At 56.9% G+C, this 14921-nt stretch overlaps 1 protein-coding gene across 3 annotated transcripts in view; it reads left to right on the top strand.

Moving 5' to 3' along the window:
• The first annotated feature begins 1914 nt into the window (after positions 1–1914).
• The window catches only part of CXXC5 (CXXC finger protein 5), a 34316-nt gene continuing 21309 nt past the window's right edge, over positions 1915–14921 (top strand). The window contains exon 1 of one of the 3 annotated variants that reach the window (XM_036241398.1): positions 1915–2490. The gene's annotated coding sequence lies outside the window, so the exon portion shown is untranslated. Of the gene's footprint in view, positions 2491–2579; positions 2654–14921 lie in introns of those variants that run through there. The other 2 variants (XM_036241400.1, XM_036241399.1) reach the window with 2 other exon arrangements.

The following is a 14921-nucleotide window of genomic DNA, read 5'->3' as shown; positions in this document are numbered from 1 at the left end:
ATAGTAATTCCCTAAGGTGGAAGCTACTACCCATCCTTCCCTGTGGATGCCAGCATGAAGCTTCTTTTAGGTGTGCAGACCTGATTCTGCACTGATACTGATCCTCAGCTTCAGAAGCTCCGCAGGATTGAGCTTCATTTCTTGGGTCCTACTCTTCTGAGGCCTGCTGCTAACTCCTGGGGAAAGGTGTTTCCTCACAGTCTGTGCCTCAGCTTCCCCAGAAAAGATAGATGGAGATGGGCTAAGTGGAGATCCTGGAGCATCTAGACCTGAGACCCTCCCTCCTTTTTCTTTGTATGGTCAGTGCCAACATGGAACCTGACACTCAGGGTGGGGCCTAGAATGTCTGTCTTTAAGCAGTTTAGGGGAGATAACCTAGAGGTGTTCGCTTGTCTTAAAACTGTTCCCAGAGGAAGTACTTTGCTTTCACTCACATAGTATGTTTGCTTGGGTTGACTTTGAGGAAGGGTGCTGGAGAGGAGAGGAAAGGCTAAAATACCTCCCCTAGGGAGCCATTCCTTGAATATAGTTAAGGGAGGACACTAATCCTCATTTGTGGAAGGAAGGGAGGAGGTGTCCACTATGTTTGGGGCGGGACCACTCCTTAAGGCCTGGGAGGTCAGGAAGGGTAGAAAGGCAACAAACCCATTCCAGGTGAACTCTGCCCTTTGACACCTCCCTCACTCCCCTACTCTCTGGCTAAGTCAAAATCCCAAGGCCAAATTTAGATTTGGAGGGTGGGCAGGCGTCTGCTCCCTTAGAAACCGGGGGCCCCAAGGCCCTCCACTGCTTCCTGGAAGACAGGCTGGCTGCACAGAGGAGGAGAGGAAGTATAGAGGTGGGAGCTGGTTTCGCTTCTCCCACCAAGACCAGGCCAGACCTGTGGCTGGAGGCACCAGAGTAGCCACAGTTAACTCCCTGTTATCTGGGCCCCAGTGGATCTAGGGCTACAACTGTTTTAACTCTATTAACTCTAGGCAGACTTCCCCAACTGCTCTGCTCCCCCCCCCCCACCTACCCCCCATGAATTCCACAGAATTGCAGAAACTTTTGTCTTTGGGATAATCTGCAGTTTGGGATAAATGGAGCCCAGGGGTTTACTCTATAGGTCCCTGAGATGGCGAAAAAAGGACTTCTGTCATAACATCAGCCCAAGCTGGGCAGATGGAGAGGGCACCAAGAGCGCCTAAAATCTGTACCCACTGGACTTTAGTTATCTCTTTCAACCAGTGTCAGTTGAATGCTGTTTTAAGACTGGCACCATTTCAGATTTGGAGTTGGTAGGCCATGGTCCCAGGGCAACACGATGTGAGTGCGTAGCCCCAGAACTCTGGGCTTGGGCTGCCGCCAGCGTGGGACGCAAATGTCCTTTCTTGGATCAGTTTCTTCATCTGTGAAATGGGGACAGGAACCTCCGCTCTTTTTCTCCAGGGGAACCAGAGCCCACCCAGTCCCGGAAAGCGCTCTGGGAAGGTGGGGTCTTTGAAGCTGCGTCTAGCTCCTAGAGCTCTTGGCTAGGAGGTACAGGACCTACAAACATCTGAGCTGAGGGGCGCGGCCAAACCCTCCCTATTGGTCCTCGTAGCTTCGTCGCCCGCAGAAAAGAGGGGGCAGAAGGACGGCAAATTTCAATGTATGGTGGGTGTCCAAGCCTATGCACCCCTCACAAAACGGGAGAGATCCTCTTATTTTTTTTAAAGTTGTGGGAAAGGAGGCGAAGACGAGGAGCGCTGAGGAGCTGAGCCTGGGCCGACGTCGGCAGAGCGCAGGGAGCTCGAGGCGCCGTAGCTGCGGCTCCGGCCTCCGAGCCTGAGGCGTCAAAGTGGCCGGTGCTGCGCTGGGAGGGAGGCGGAGAGAGGAGGGAGGGGAGCCGAGGTGGGGGGGGGGGGGTAGGGAGCGGTGAGTCCGGTCCGGGTTTTGCCGGCAGCCCCCGGGCAGCGTTCAGAGCTCCAGCCCGGGCGGGCGCGCGGCGGCGGTGGCGGCGGCAGAGGCGGCGGAGCCTGAGCGGGGATGTAGAGGCGGCGGCACTGGCGGCAGCAGAGGCGGCGGCGGCAGCGAGAGCAGACGTCCGAGCCTAGCGAGAAGAGCGGCCGAACCTTGCCCCCCGAAGCCGGGCCCCGCGTCCCAACCCTGGCCAGCCCGCGCCCAGCCATGCGCGCCGCCTGCTGAGTCCGGGCGCCTCACGCTTCGCCCTCCGCCCGCCGCGCCGCGCTCTGTTCGGGGGTGATTAGTTGCTTTTTGTTGTTTTTTAATTTGGGCCGCGGGGAGGGGGAGGAGGGGCAGGTGCTGCAGGCTCCCCCCCCCTCCCCGTCTCGGGCCAACCAAGGCGGCGTGACTCCGGCTCCCGACCCGGGCACGGAGGGCGGCGGGGCTGGAGCGGAGCGCACCGCGGCGGCGGTGCCCAGAGCGGAGCGGTGCTCCCCGCCCCGCCCCTCCCCCTCGTCCTCGCGGCGGCGGCGGCGGTGGCGGCTTGGACGACTCAGAGAGCCGGTAGGTGTCGAGCCACGGCCCTCCCCCGACCCCCCCGGAGGCCGGCCCCCTCCCCTTCCCCGCCTACCTCCCTCTCCTCCCCCGGGGCCCGGTGCGCGGCCGGGGCCGGAGTTCGCTGCAAGTCGGCGGAAAGTTTGGCGGCGCGGGCTCCCCCGAAGTTCAGGTGCGGAGAGCCAGGGACAGGGAAGGAAGGGTCCGTGTTTGGGAGTGGTGAGGGATCCCACAGCATGAGCCCCGGAGCCCCAGAGGCTAGGAGCCATAGTGCCTGTGATCGCTCGGTGGCCGCTGCTGTACCCAAGCCTCCCCAAGCCGCAGTCGGCGCGGTCGCAGATCACTGAGTTCAGACAAAAAGAGGGGTTTTAGGGTCGGGGACTGCGGGTTGGGCGCCGTGGATTGGGGCTGGGGCTCTCCCTGTGGGGTATCGTTCTCTCCCCAAGTACTCGAGCTGGAGGGCGATGGGGTGGCGGGAGCCCGGGTCCTCATCTCCCGCTGTTGGGCGGGCACTCCGCCTGCGGGGGCGGCTGATTGGAGATCCCCGGCGCGCACTCCCCCCATCTGACCCCACTCGCAACCCTGTGTTTTGGGGGCGACGGTAACTGCTCTGAGTGCTTTGGACCACGCGTGGCTGAGTCTCCCCCTCCACTTGGAGCGGGCGGCGGCCACATTTTCCCCTCCGGCTCCTCTCTCCTCTACCCCGCTGCCCTCAGGGTGCCTGGCGGGCTGATCAAGTTTGACCTTTTTTTTCCGTCAAAGTATCGCGCCCCCCCCCCGCCCCTTCACCGCACCCCGCGGCCTCTCTCTCCCTTCCTCCCCAGCCTTGGGGGTCTTTCAGGCTGTCTCCCGAGCCCCGCGTGGCGAAGCAGCGCGCAAAGCCAGGGAAGGAAAATGGGGGTGTTTCTCTCGCTGCGGAGCTGTGGGAGGCGGGTGTCCCAGGCGCCCGCCTCGAGGTTCTGGCCCCACATTTACTCAAGAAGTTCAGCCCCGATCACCCCCTCCCCTTGGGTTCCCCAGAGCGAGGGGCTGAACCACCGCGTAAAGAATGTGTTAATTTTCTTGCTGGGGGAAGTTGTCCTCGCCCGGAATGGGCTGCTTTCCGGCGGGGAGCGCGGGGTGCGCCTGGCTTTGTTTATTTGTAGGATCGACAGAAAGTGAGTGACCCCAGTTTTTAAATGGGGGCCGCCTCCGGGACCTGTCAGAAGAGCTGAAGCGCCCGATGAGGGAGCAAGATCGCATTTTTTTTTCCCCTCGCAGGAATCGGAAGGGGTGCGCGGAGTTGGGCTCGTGCCATGGACTTCAAGGAGGCACCGGCAGATTTGGGGGTGGCGGTGGGCGAGGGTTCTGTAGAGACTCTTCCATAAAGATCCTCTCTCTCTATTTCCTGCTACGGGGGTCTGTAGGGTTGGTAGCCGCGCCCTCTTTGCCCCCTGGACGCTGGGTGGTCTGAGAGTCGCGTCTTGGGATGGGGGGGCCGCAGGGGGGTCCGGTCCAGCCTCTTGACCTCCACCTTTCCCCGCGCCGCGGGTGCTGTTTGGTTTTGTGGCGCGCCCTGCCCCCCCACCCCCGCATTTGCGCAGGAAGTGCTGGGGAGGGGGGCGTGTGTGATGGTTCAGCCCTCGCCCCCGCCCGAGCTGCCCCAGGGCGGCCGGCAGAGTCCCTTTCAAGTTTTCCGCTGGGGCCGCCTGGCGGGGGCTGCGTGCGCGGTCGTTGCGGGCTTGTTTGGAGCGCTGTTTGAACGCCCGGCGCCACCTCAGCTGCCCTGGCCGGCGGGGGCGGCGGGGGGGGGGGGGCGTCCACCATGCAACTGAGGAGCATTTAAATTAGATGTTTTAAGGGAGTGTATTGGCCTCAGCTTGCCCTGATACGCTCTCGAAAGACCCCGTACCCTGGGTTTCAACCGACATGGGAAACCCAGAAACGAAACCTCCTCCCAAACCCCTTTTTGAGAGCGCTGCGGAGAGACTGAGGCCGGCGTTACCTACTACTGCGTAGTGTTGATTTAGCAGTTTCCCTGGATGAGACTCAAGCAAGAGCTGGTGTTGGGGGGGGGTAGTGGCCCGCTCTGCAGCTGTCACCCCCCTCCCAGAACGGAAATTGTTCTCTCTCCTTGGGGAGGAGGGAGAGGGGATGATTTTTGCTCTGGGAAGGGGTGGGAACTGCTGAGAGAGGTTAGTCTCTGGAGATCTTGGTAGAAGCCCCCCCCAACTCCCCAATCCTGGCAAATGCTGAAGCTCTCCCAGGGAAGCCCCTAGCCAGCCTTGCACCTCCCTCCCCCATGCCACCTCCTTTTCCAAGGTTCCTCTGCAGAACACAGACCCTTGACTGGCTGGCTGGCTGGCTGTCCGTTGGCGCCTTATTTATGTGTGTGTATTTGGGCCCGGCTGTTTTCTCGGCTCAGCAGGTGACCCTGGCCTGGGCCTCCTATCTCTCCCCCGACAGAGCCTGTTGACTTACCCGTGGGCCAGCGGCCTCGTCTTTATCACGTGAGGCCTGGAATGTCCACCCGGCTGGGCTGGGCTGGGCTGGGTTGGGTGGGGGAAGGGAAGGGGAGGGGAGGATTCCACATCCAGGGCCCAGGCCTGCGCAGGCCTGTGTTCTGTGGGCTCCCACTGTGACCCCCAACTCTTGCTGCCTCTTCACAGCTTTTTGTTTGCTTTCTTCTACCCATTTGGCAAGTGTGAAACTGAGGCTCATAGGAGTGTGGGGTGGGGTGGCATTGTTGCATCTGGATAAAGAACCAAATCTCTGGGAATTAAATATCCCACCTTCTTTAAGATCCCACCTAGTTATTTATGGGAGGGGAGAATAGAGATGGGGTTCTCTTTGGGAAAGAGGAATGTGGGTTTGGCTGAAGTCAGCTGACTTTCCAGATAGAGTGGAAAAATAGGGGGATACTGATGAGCTACCCAGGCCTGCTTCAGGAGGGGTGACCATGACATCAGAACTCCCCAAGCATGGTGCTCTGGAACATGTCTTAATTGGCCAAGGATGGGCAGAGCTCACTTAATTGTTATTACTGTTATTATTGCCTCCTCTTTATATGTAATTAAGATATTCACTCATTGGTCCAGTGTGTGTTTATCCAGCACCTACTATGTGTCAAGCCGTACCTTTCTGGGGGTGCAGAAAAGAATCACTGACTTCACCCCTGCTCTGGAGGCAGGCCCAGGGTGGAAGCTCCACCCTCTTTCCCCACCTCCTGAGGCTCTGATTGGGGCTTTTCCTTTTTTTTTTTTTTTTTTTTGCTTTTGGGGCTCTCCCTCTCTTCTCATCACCTGGTCCCATTCTAGCCTCTAGCCTCTGTGTGTGTGTGTGTGTGTGAAGTGTCCTTGATTAAGTGTATTAATAGTTAAACTCTCACTCATAGCTGGAACTCACCAGACCACAAAAAGCCTCCCCTGTTACTCACGCGCTACTGCCCAACAAGAATATCCCACTCAAGTTTTTTTTTTTCTTTCTCTTACTTTCCCCTTAATTCCCCCCAACTCTGAGCCCACCTCCCAGGCTGCAGGCAATGTGAAAGGACTGGGCCTCTCAAAGACCCAGGAATCATCTACCATTCCACCTGCCCCCTAAAGTCAAAGCCAGTGTCAGCTGCTAGGTGAGGTGGTGTGGGTATAGTCTGTTGGTCTGGGGTGTGGGAATCTAGGCGACAGTGTGTGCTTATGACTCAGGACATGTATATCTGTGAATCTGTATGTTGAATGTGTGTCTTTCTTGGGGTGTGGGAGTCTGAGCATATGTATCTGTGAATCCAGGAGTTGTGTGTGTCTGCATTGCATTTGTCCCTGTGAATCTGGGAATGTGTATATTCTGAGTTATGTATGCTTAGAATTTTGAAGAGTGGATGTTTATGATTTGTGTATATCTGTGTGTTTGTATATGCTTGTAAATCTGGGAGTGTCTGACACTCCCAAAGTGGTGTATCTGAATTGGGAAAGTGTGTGTGAACCTGGACATATCTGAGCTGTGCGGGCATTAATCTATGTCTGTCTTTGGTGGCTGGTGTCTGTGTTCCTTTCTCTTTCTGTATCTCTGCCAGTCTGTCTTTCTGAGTCTCTCTCACCCGCTCCTTTCCCTCTCTTGCCTTCCCTGGCAGTAACTGGGCAGCTTCCTGTCGGCCTGCCTGTTGGGAGTTTTGGAAGCCCTGGAGGGAGACAGGCTGGGGCCGGGGTGACAGCGCGTATCCACATCTATGGCAGCCTGTGATTACAGGAATAAAAGGATTTTAAGGTCATGGGTGTATTTTTTTTTAGTCCCCCCCCCCCCCCTTGGTGGCAGCAAAGGGCCAGAGCTCTGTGTCTGCTGGTTGTGAGTCTGTCTCCATGCAAGTGAACATGGATATGTGGGGGCTTTCCTAAGAATATGAACACATGTGTGTACATGCATGAGCAGAGCCTGTGCGAGCATGTATTCCTGTCCGCCTGCTTCCCATGTGAGAGTCCACAGGGCTGTTCCCTGGGGGAGAATTCCCAGGAAAACTTATTGCTTCTGGGTGTTGAATGGGGCTGGAACCCTGCAGTTGTCTGTGTGCTGAAGAGCCTTCTGGCCCCAAATCCTTTCCTACCCATCTTCTGCAACCCTCCCAGTAGGGTGTCTCTGGCCAGAGACTGGGCTAGGCCCAGTCACCTGGGCCAGGCCACATCTCAGGGTGTCAGTGCCCCTGGCCCTGCTCCAGCCCCTGTAATTGCATTCTGCTGCCTAATCCCCCACCAGCTCAATTAGATCGCAAATTCTTCTTCATTTCCTGCCTCTGATGCTGGCCTCCCTCTGGGCTTGAAGGGCCTAGAAGGGAGGGAGGGGATCCTGCCTCCCTTCCGCTCCTGGGGTGGTGGTGAGATTAGTTCCTGGCACACTGGCCCTGGGGTGCAGGTTGGAACCTTGGGACAGAGTCAATAGGACAGGGTTCTGCTGGCCCTTTTTGGACTAGCCTCAGTATCCCCGTGCTTGGGGAAGGAGCTTGTGTTATCTGGTACACAGGCTCTGGGTAGACCAGGCAGATCACTCTGGCCAGGCCCCTAGGCAGTGCCCTTATCCCAGCCTCGGCAGTTGCTGGCCATTCCCCTGGCACAGGGGTTGTGACCTTGTTTTTGACCTTTCATGGTCCATTCCAGGCGCCAACGGCACCACTGAGCTTCCCTCTACTGCGCCCTTATGATCCCCTCCCTTGACCTAATACAGACAAGTGTGTTTGAGTGTTGGCTCTAGAGTCAGATCTAGCTCCAAATCATGGCCATGTCACTGTCTAGGTGGATGTATGACCTTTGTGTTCTATGATCCTCTGATTCCTTATCCCTGAAATGGGATAAGAGAGCCTGGTCCACAAGACCATTTTTAGATGGACACAAAGGTGGTTGTACAGTGCTCAGTACCAGTGGCTAACCCACAGTCAGCATTCAATTAAAGTTGGCTTTTATGGTGAAGAGGACTTCATATCCCCCAGTGAGGAGGAAGAAAAAAACACCTGGCTCACACTTAGCATTTTGGTCTCCATTATGCTAATCATCAGGTGTGTAACCTTGGGCACATCGCTCTGCCTCTCTGAGTTTCTCTTCCCCATCTGTAAAATGGGATTGATAATAGGCTTGACCTCACAGGGGCTTGGGAGGGTTATCTGCAGGCAGGTGCTTGGTCCCAGCTGCCCCAGCAGGTTTTCAACATATTACTTCCCTTCTTTCTTTCCTCACATCAAGCCTGGGTGGGGTGGAGCTGGTGAAGACACAGGCTCATAGACCAGGGGACTGACCAAGGTCATGAGGCTGGTAATGGGGCCTGCGTTGGGTGGGAGGGCTAAGGGATGACCTGCTGGCTTTACTCGCTGGCTCAGCTGAGCTTTGAGGCATGGCCTTCCCTCCCCACTGGTCTCTGCGGAAAGTGGTAGCTTGGCTGATTTTTTCCATAAAGGAGAAGCTGGAAGTCTACCCCCACCTTCCCCAGGAGGCACTGTGGCAGCAGCTGTGCTGACAGGCCTCCTGGCCTTCTTGCTAGGGTGGCTGGCAGCTCTGGATGGCCGTCTGAGCACAGATCAGCCAGAGGGAAGAGGGAATGGCAAAGGTCCCCTGCCATCACTAATCCCCATGGCCCCTCCCATCCTCAGCCTGTCCTCTATGGGTGGAAAGACTGAAAGGAGCCACAGCAGGAGGAAAACTGGGGAGACTGGCTCTGCTGGAGGTGGTGGAGAGGCACAAGCTGTGTGTGTGTGTGTGTGGGGGTGTCCCTGTAGCTCCCTGGCAAGTCTCCTTATTTCTATGACCTCTGTCACTCATTGGCCTAGGCTCTTTAATATTTCATGGCCCTTGGAGCCAGCCCCCTGCCCCAGCCCACAGGCCCCCTTTGTCTGCCTGTCGCTGAATTGCTGAATTACTGACCCGAGGCTGCCTCCGCCTTCCCCCACTGGCCCTGACACCTTCCCTGTCCCTCCTGACCTGCCTCCCTGACACCTCTACTTGTCACACCCTCCATCTCTCATACTCATCCTCTCCCCTTCTCTCATGTCTCTGACCATCTCTTTGCCCTTTTTCTTCATTTTCCTCTTTTGTTGGCCTCCTCCTTCCCAGTGGAACAGAAACCTCAGCAACTGGTCCGCCTGCCTGCCTGCCCTCTCCTGGGTCCACCCCTTCCTGCACACACACACCGCCCCCCAGCCCTGCTGGCCATGAGAGCTGGTTTTATTTATTTTTCTGTTTGTTTGGGAAGAGGGCAGTGGCAGTTCTGGGCCCTGGCTGCTATGTTCTGCCTAGAGCAGCGGGCAGGCCGGCCGGCCGTGCTGGCCTCCCAGGAATGTGGCCGGGACGCCCCGCGCTATATTTACTCCCTTCCAGCTGCCGGCCCCAGCAGGGCAGAGCCAGGCCTGCCTGGTGGCCCCAGGGGGAGCCCGGTACCCACCCTTCACTGCCTAGCAGACCCCACATGGCCGTTGGGCTCACTGTGCCCTCCTTTTTCTCTGACCTCCTCTGACCTCTTAGGACTTGCCTGGACTGCCAGCAGGAACACTCTTACTTGGTGTCAGTACAGGTATAAAGTGTGGGCTCTAGGGCCTGAATTTTGTGGGCCAGCACCTGTTGGTGGCCCACCCCCTACCCCTACCCCAGGGCCTAGCCTAGGCCTGTAATCTGGTGGCCAGAACTATGTAAAGCATCTTTCTGGGCCTCTCCCCACTGGGTCTGGTCCTTGCTCTTGCCACTTCCCCTGATCACTGGTAACGGGGTGGGGTTGGGGGGAACCTTACCTGGCGTGAGCAGCTGTGTCCCACATAATTTGCCCTCTGCTGGAACTCCCAGGTCCCTCACATGAACATATGGGTGTACACCTAAGTATTTGCACATATATGTGCAACATGCATGAGCAATGTTTAGAGACAAGGCCATGCCTTCTGCCACTGACCCCCTCGTTTATCAGATGCTTGTGGGATTCTTTGAGCCTGCTCCTTGCCAGCCTTACAGTGGGATGTGGCAGTGATTCCTTCCTGTTCCCCTATGCCTGGCATCAGCTAAGTGTTTGAAGAGCTCTAGCTATTGCTCCAATCAATTGCTGTCCCCCAATTATTACAATAATAAGTTGTAATAATGGTAATGACAAGGGCTAGCTGACACTGTGTTTCTAGTCTTCACTTCCTTTGATCCTCACAGTAGCCCATTGAATTGGGTGCTGTTAGCATCCCCATATTCAGATGAGGAAACCGAGGCTGGAGAGTTTGTGCCTTGCCCCAGGACATGCCATTGACAAGTGGAACTAGGTCCTAGCAGAGCCTTTGTCTGGTTCTGAACACCATGAGGACAGCCAGGGTTTGTCTGCATGTGGCTTTTCTTATACCTTCCACACTGCCTGGCACACAGCAGGGATTCTCTAAATGCTTATTGACTACAGGCTTTATTCTCTTTCCTCTTGAGATCCCTATATCCCTGTCAAGGGTCCTGGCATGTGGTGGGAAGATGGGCTGATTGACCATTTAGGTGAATGAAAGAATGAATTAATGAATGACCAGTTATGGGAATGAATGTTCCCAAGGGATACTGGGATAAGAGCTGTGCTTGTGATCAAACTGGTATGTAGAGATCCACTGGCCCTGTAGAGAATCCTGGGAAGTAAGGTGGGGGATAGGGCTGAGAGATGTGGCCAGAGACTAGTAGGTTGCTGGGGCTAGCCCTTGGGGCAGGTCACATCTCTCTGGACCTCAGTTTTTCCATCTATCAAATGGGCTTGGGAGCCTTTGCCCTGGCTGGCTCCCTGCTGGCCTGAGCTGGGACTGGCCCGGGAGCCTGAGAGGTGAGAGGACTGGTGGGAAGGAGGAAGCAGTGGGTGGTGAAGACAGGAAGATGAATTGTGGAGCTTGGCTTGGAACCTGAGAAGCAGAGAGACCAGCCCTGACCTGACGCCCGTCCTCCCTCTGAGCTGCAGGATGGGGGTGCAAGCTCACAAACCTCTAGCGAGGGCTGGGCTTCCTGACACCTGCAACATCAGTGTGCCCCGAGGAGCTGCTCTGTTCTCCAGGACTAGACCAGCTATATCCACGGGCCCATAGCTCCCCATTTTCCCAGCCTCTCTCCTCCCCCAAAGCTAGATGGGAAATTGGTTAGCTGGACCCATAGCAGGAAATGAGGATAGGCTTGGCCACCTTTATTCCTGCAGTGTCAGATCTTGATGGCCTAGAATTTTTAGTCACAGGAGTCTAGAATCAGAATGCTTGGAGCAGAGGAATTTTTGAATCAGGATTACTATCCTGTTGGGATTCTAGAATCACAGAACCATGGGTTTTACTGATATAGGGAAACGTGAATGGTCATGTTTCAATCTTGTTTGATGCTAGGGGACATTGAGGATCTGAAGGGAGGCGCTTCCCTGTGGTGCCCTCAGGTGACATGAGTACATACCTGAGGCAGAAACCCAGTTCTGTCATTGGCCTACTGCTCTTTGGAGATCTAGTCAGTGTGGGGAGTGGGCCTAGTGAGGCAGCAAGGGCATGTGGCTGGCCTGCAGGCACAGTAGGGGTCCTCTTGATGGTGCCCGCCCGCCTGCTGCCCACGCTTCCCAAGGCACCAGTGTGAGGAGGAAATGTAGACTGTTGCTTCCAGCGACAGCCGGCAGGGCCGGGCGGCTTCCCAGCTCCCCCTCTGATTCATGGCCGTCTGCAGGTCTGCAGCTCCCCCCTCTCCTGGGGGCCTCAGCAGCCCCATCTGTGCAATGGGAGAGGAGGCTCTATCCCACAGTCTTGTGTCACAAAGACCATACAGTTAGGATTCTTTTGTGGGAGAGTAGTCCAAACTAGCCAGCTGGACATTTTGACCCAAAGCACTAAGAAATCTATCTTGGAGTCACCCTAATGCCTCCAGTAGCTTGGGAAGGGCTGAATTGGTCCCTGGGGCAGAAAGTGTTGATGTGGTGTAAATGGATAGAGAAGGGGCCTGCAGTTAGAGTCTCTCTCCTTCAGGAAGACAGCAGTGAATGGGAGGGCTAACTCATCAGGCTATCTCCTGACCTTAGTATACTGGTCTGTAAAATGGAGGGTGTTATTCCATGAGGTCATTCATTCATGGTCTTCTCTGTTCCTAGATATGTGCTGGGTGCTGTGGATACTGGGGAATGTCTAGGCAAGCAGCAGAGTGGTGGGCTGGGAGTATGATTTGGCTGAAGGGGTGACTCTGGGAGAGGGAATGAGGTGGGGGATATAAGGAGCTGGCCAGTCAGGCAACGTCCAGCGGAAAATCCCAGCCGATCTCAGGAAGTGTTTCCTTCACTGGTCCCCTGGGAGGGAGGCAAGGCAAGCAGGAAGGAGAGTAGCTGGGGGCAAATAAGGCCCCCCAGCCAGTCCGAGTGGAGACATCTCAGGCCTGGCAGCTGGGCGGGTGTGCCCCTCATGCTGACAGAGTGCTAGAACGCATCCCCTTTCCCCCGTACTCCAAGGCTAGGTTTTTGGTGGGGGTCCAGAGCTGCCAGGAGGGGTTTGGGCCATAATCCAGATTTTAAAGCTTTCCCCAGGGGCCTCTCTGTGCCCCCCACCCCCCGCCCTGTCCTGCCCTGTCCTGAGCTGCTGCAGCGGGGGTGGCAGATGCTGTTTCATCGGCTGAGGCAAGTGGGAGGCCTCCGGAAGGTCCTCCTGGGAGTTTCCGGGGGGCAGCGGGGGCGTTGGCAGCTGCCTCTCAGCCAGGGCTGGCTCAAGTGGCCTCCCAGGTCTCTCAGTCCCCCAGACCTGGGGATGGGGGGTGGCGCCTCAGAATTTAGACTGGTCCCTCCTGCCTTCAGTCCCCCACTGCCCACCAAGCTTCTTAGCTCTGGCCCCCTCCCATCCCTGGCTGCGTCTGCAGAGGAGCCCCCCCAACCCCCCGGGAGGGGAGGAGGCGCAGCGTGCTCAGAACAGCGGGTGCCCGTGAAGCCAAGTATTTGCACGAGCTGTCAGAGACAGACAGGCATGTGGGGAATTTGGTGCGTGTGGGGCTGGGGGAAGCAGCCGGGTGGGCAGGCAGGCAGGCAGGAGGTGGGAAGCTGGGGAGCTGGGTCTGCCTCCCCTGCCTGTTGAACCCTGCAAAGACCACCATTCTCCAAGCCCAGATCAGAAGGTATATCCAGCCCCTTCTTTCTGCCTGTACCAGTACAGTGAGGGGAGTGGGACTGTGACCCTGGCTGGGGTCTGATGACAGAGCTGACACTGGAGAAGGGAGTACCCTGTTGACGGCCTGATCCTGGGAGAGGTTGTCTGGTAGAGTGTGGAGCCAGGCAGGAATCCGGGTTGTGCCGGACTGTGGCCTCCAGGAAATAGCAGCTGTCATGCTCCCAAGCCCCCCCCCCCCCCCCAACCTGGCACAACTTGTTTCCTGGCCAGGGTCCGGCTGGGGCAGATTGGAGGAGCCTGGTATTGCCCAGCCTGGGTAAGGAACAGGCAGGGTGGAGGGGGCCATGTTTATAAGCCTAAAGGTACTTGGGCTGCTAGGTAGGGGCTTCCTTAGTTATTATTTTCCTGAAGCAGATTGGAGTCACTTTGTAGGAGGAGACCTACAGCCCTTATCTTCCTGGACAAAGACCCCAATTTAGTTACCTTTGTGGTCTTCTTTCCAATAGTGCCTGTTAGGCAGATCAGGATCTAGAGATGAGTAATACCTGGTGTTTTGTAGCTGAGAACTCAGAGAGGCGAAACACTGACCCAAGGTCACACAGTGGGCTCCCAGCCTTCTTCCCTACCTTCATGTGGGTGGAGCCAATGGGAAGAGGTGAACACTGGGGGTGGGGGGGGCTATATTTAGTCAGTCCTGTAAAGCTATAGAGGGCCCCTGGGAGCAGCTGTTGGTGGGGGGGGGGGGGGTAAGACAGAGGCCTGGAGCTGCATTTAGTCTGGACAGAAATATCTTACCCCCACCCACCCACTGGCTTGGTGGCCAGGCTGCTGGCCAGGCTGCGGGCTTGTCCCCTGAGGGGCAGCTTGCCTGGGCCTGGCGGCCGGCGGGACAGGCAAGATGACCCGATAGGCTTTTCCCAGCTCAGGTTTCGATGAAACAGGAACCGGAGCCTCAGCCTGGGCTGTGGGGGCCAGGGCAGCCGGAGCCTGGGGGGCCAGGGCTGTCTGCCCCCACTCCTCCCCCTTCTTCCCTGTGATGTAGCCTCCCTTCTCAGAGGCCTGGGGAAGCAGCAGGTTATTTATCAAGCCAGCCTCCCTGCCGTGTCTTGCGCTGGCGGCCATGAGCCCAGCAGAGCAGGGTGAGCTGGGCAGGCAGGCGGGCAGCGTGATGAGCTCAGGAGACATGAGTCACCCCATCCCCAGCAGCCCCACGAGGCCCTGCGGCCTGGCAGGCAGAGCACACTCACGCACTCCCCGTGTAGCACACCCAGGGGCACACACTTTGGACAAACACAGTCACTTAGCTCACACAGTTCCACATGACCTGCATACACAACTGACACGCGTAGTATGGTTTTGGTCACCTACGCCCTGGACACTCCAGAAGCACACTCGCTGTTACACTCATAGCCCAGCCTCTGGTGCACACACACACTGGCATGTATATCAGCAAATGGACATATAGTCATACATGTGCATGACATGCCCCTGGGAGGACCCCACACACTGCTCCATAAGGCAGTAGTATGTGTGTCCCATCCTGTCACAGGCTCAGGCAGTCATCCTCAGGCCATAGCTCACAGGCAGATGGTGCCACAGTTGAGTCAGGAGCCCTGACACAGTCAAGCCTGGCGCACAGGCATGAATTGGTTGGGGCTTCTCTCACCCAAATGCTCACACAAAGGAGGCTCAACCCTTGGCCATGTAAAGGCAGCTGAGTTTGTCAGGTGGGTGTGAGAAGAAAGACGTTTTCCCCAATCTTCCAGACTGGCTGGTCCTCTCTGAGGAGGAGGTGCAGGTATCAGGCATGGAACTGTTAAACCCAACCCTCTCTCCAGGATGGGGCACGCTGGCCCTGGCAGAGCTGGTTGGGGGTAGATGGGGAAAG

This window comes from Molossus molossus, unplaced genomic scaffold, assembly GCF_014108415.1.
Source record: "Molossus molossus isolate mMolMol1 unplaced genomic scaffold, mMolMol1.p scaffold_m16_p_4, whole genome shotgun sequence".
Classification (NCBI taxonomy): domain Eukaryota; kingdom Metazoa; phylum Chordata; class Mammalia; order Chiroptera; family Molossidae; genus Molossus; species Molossus molossus.
Note: the sequence above shows the minus strand (reverse complement) of the source record. Positions and strands in the feature narration are given on the sequence as shown.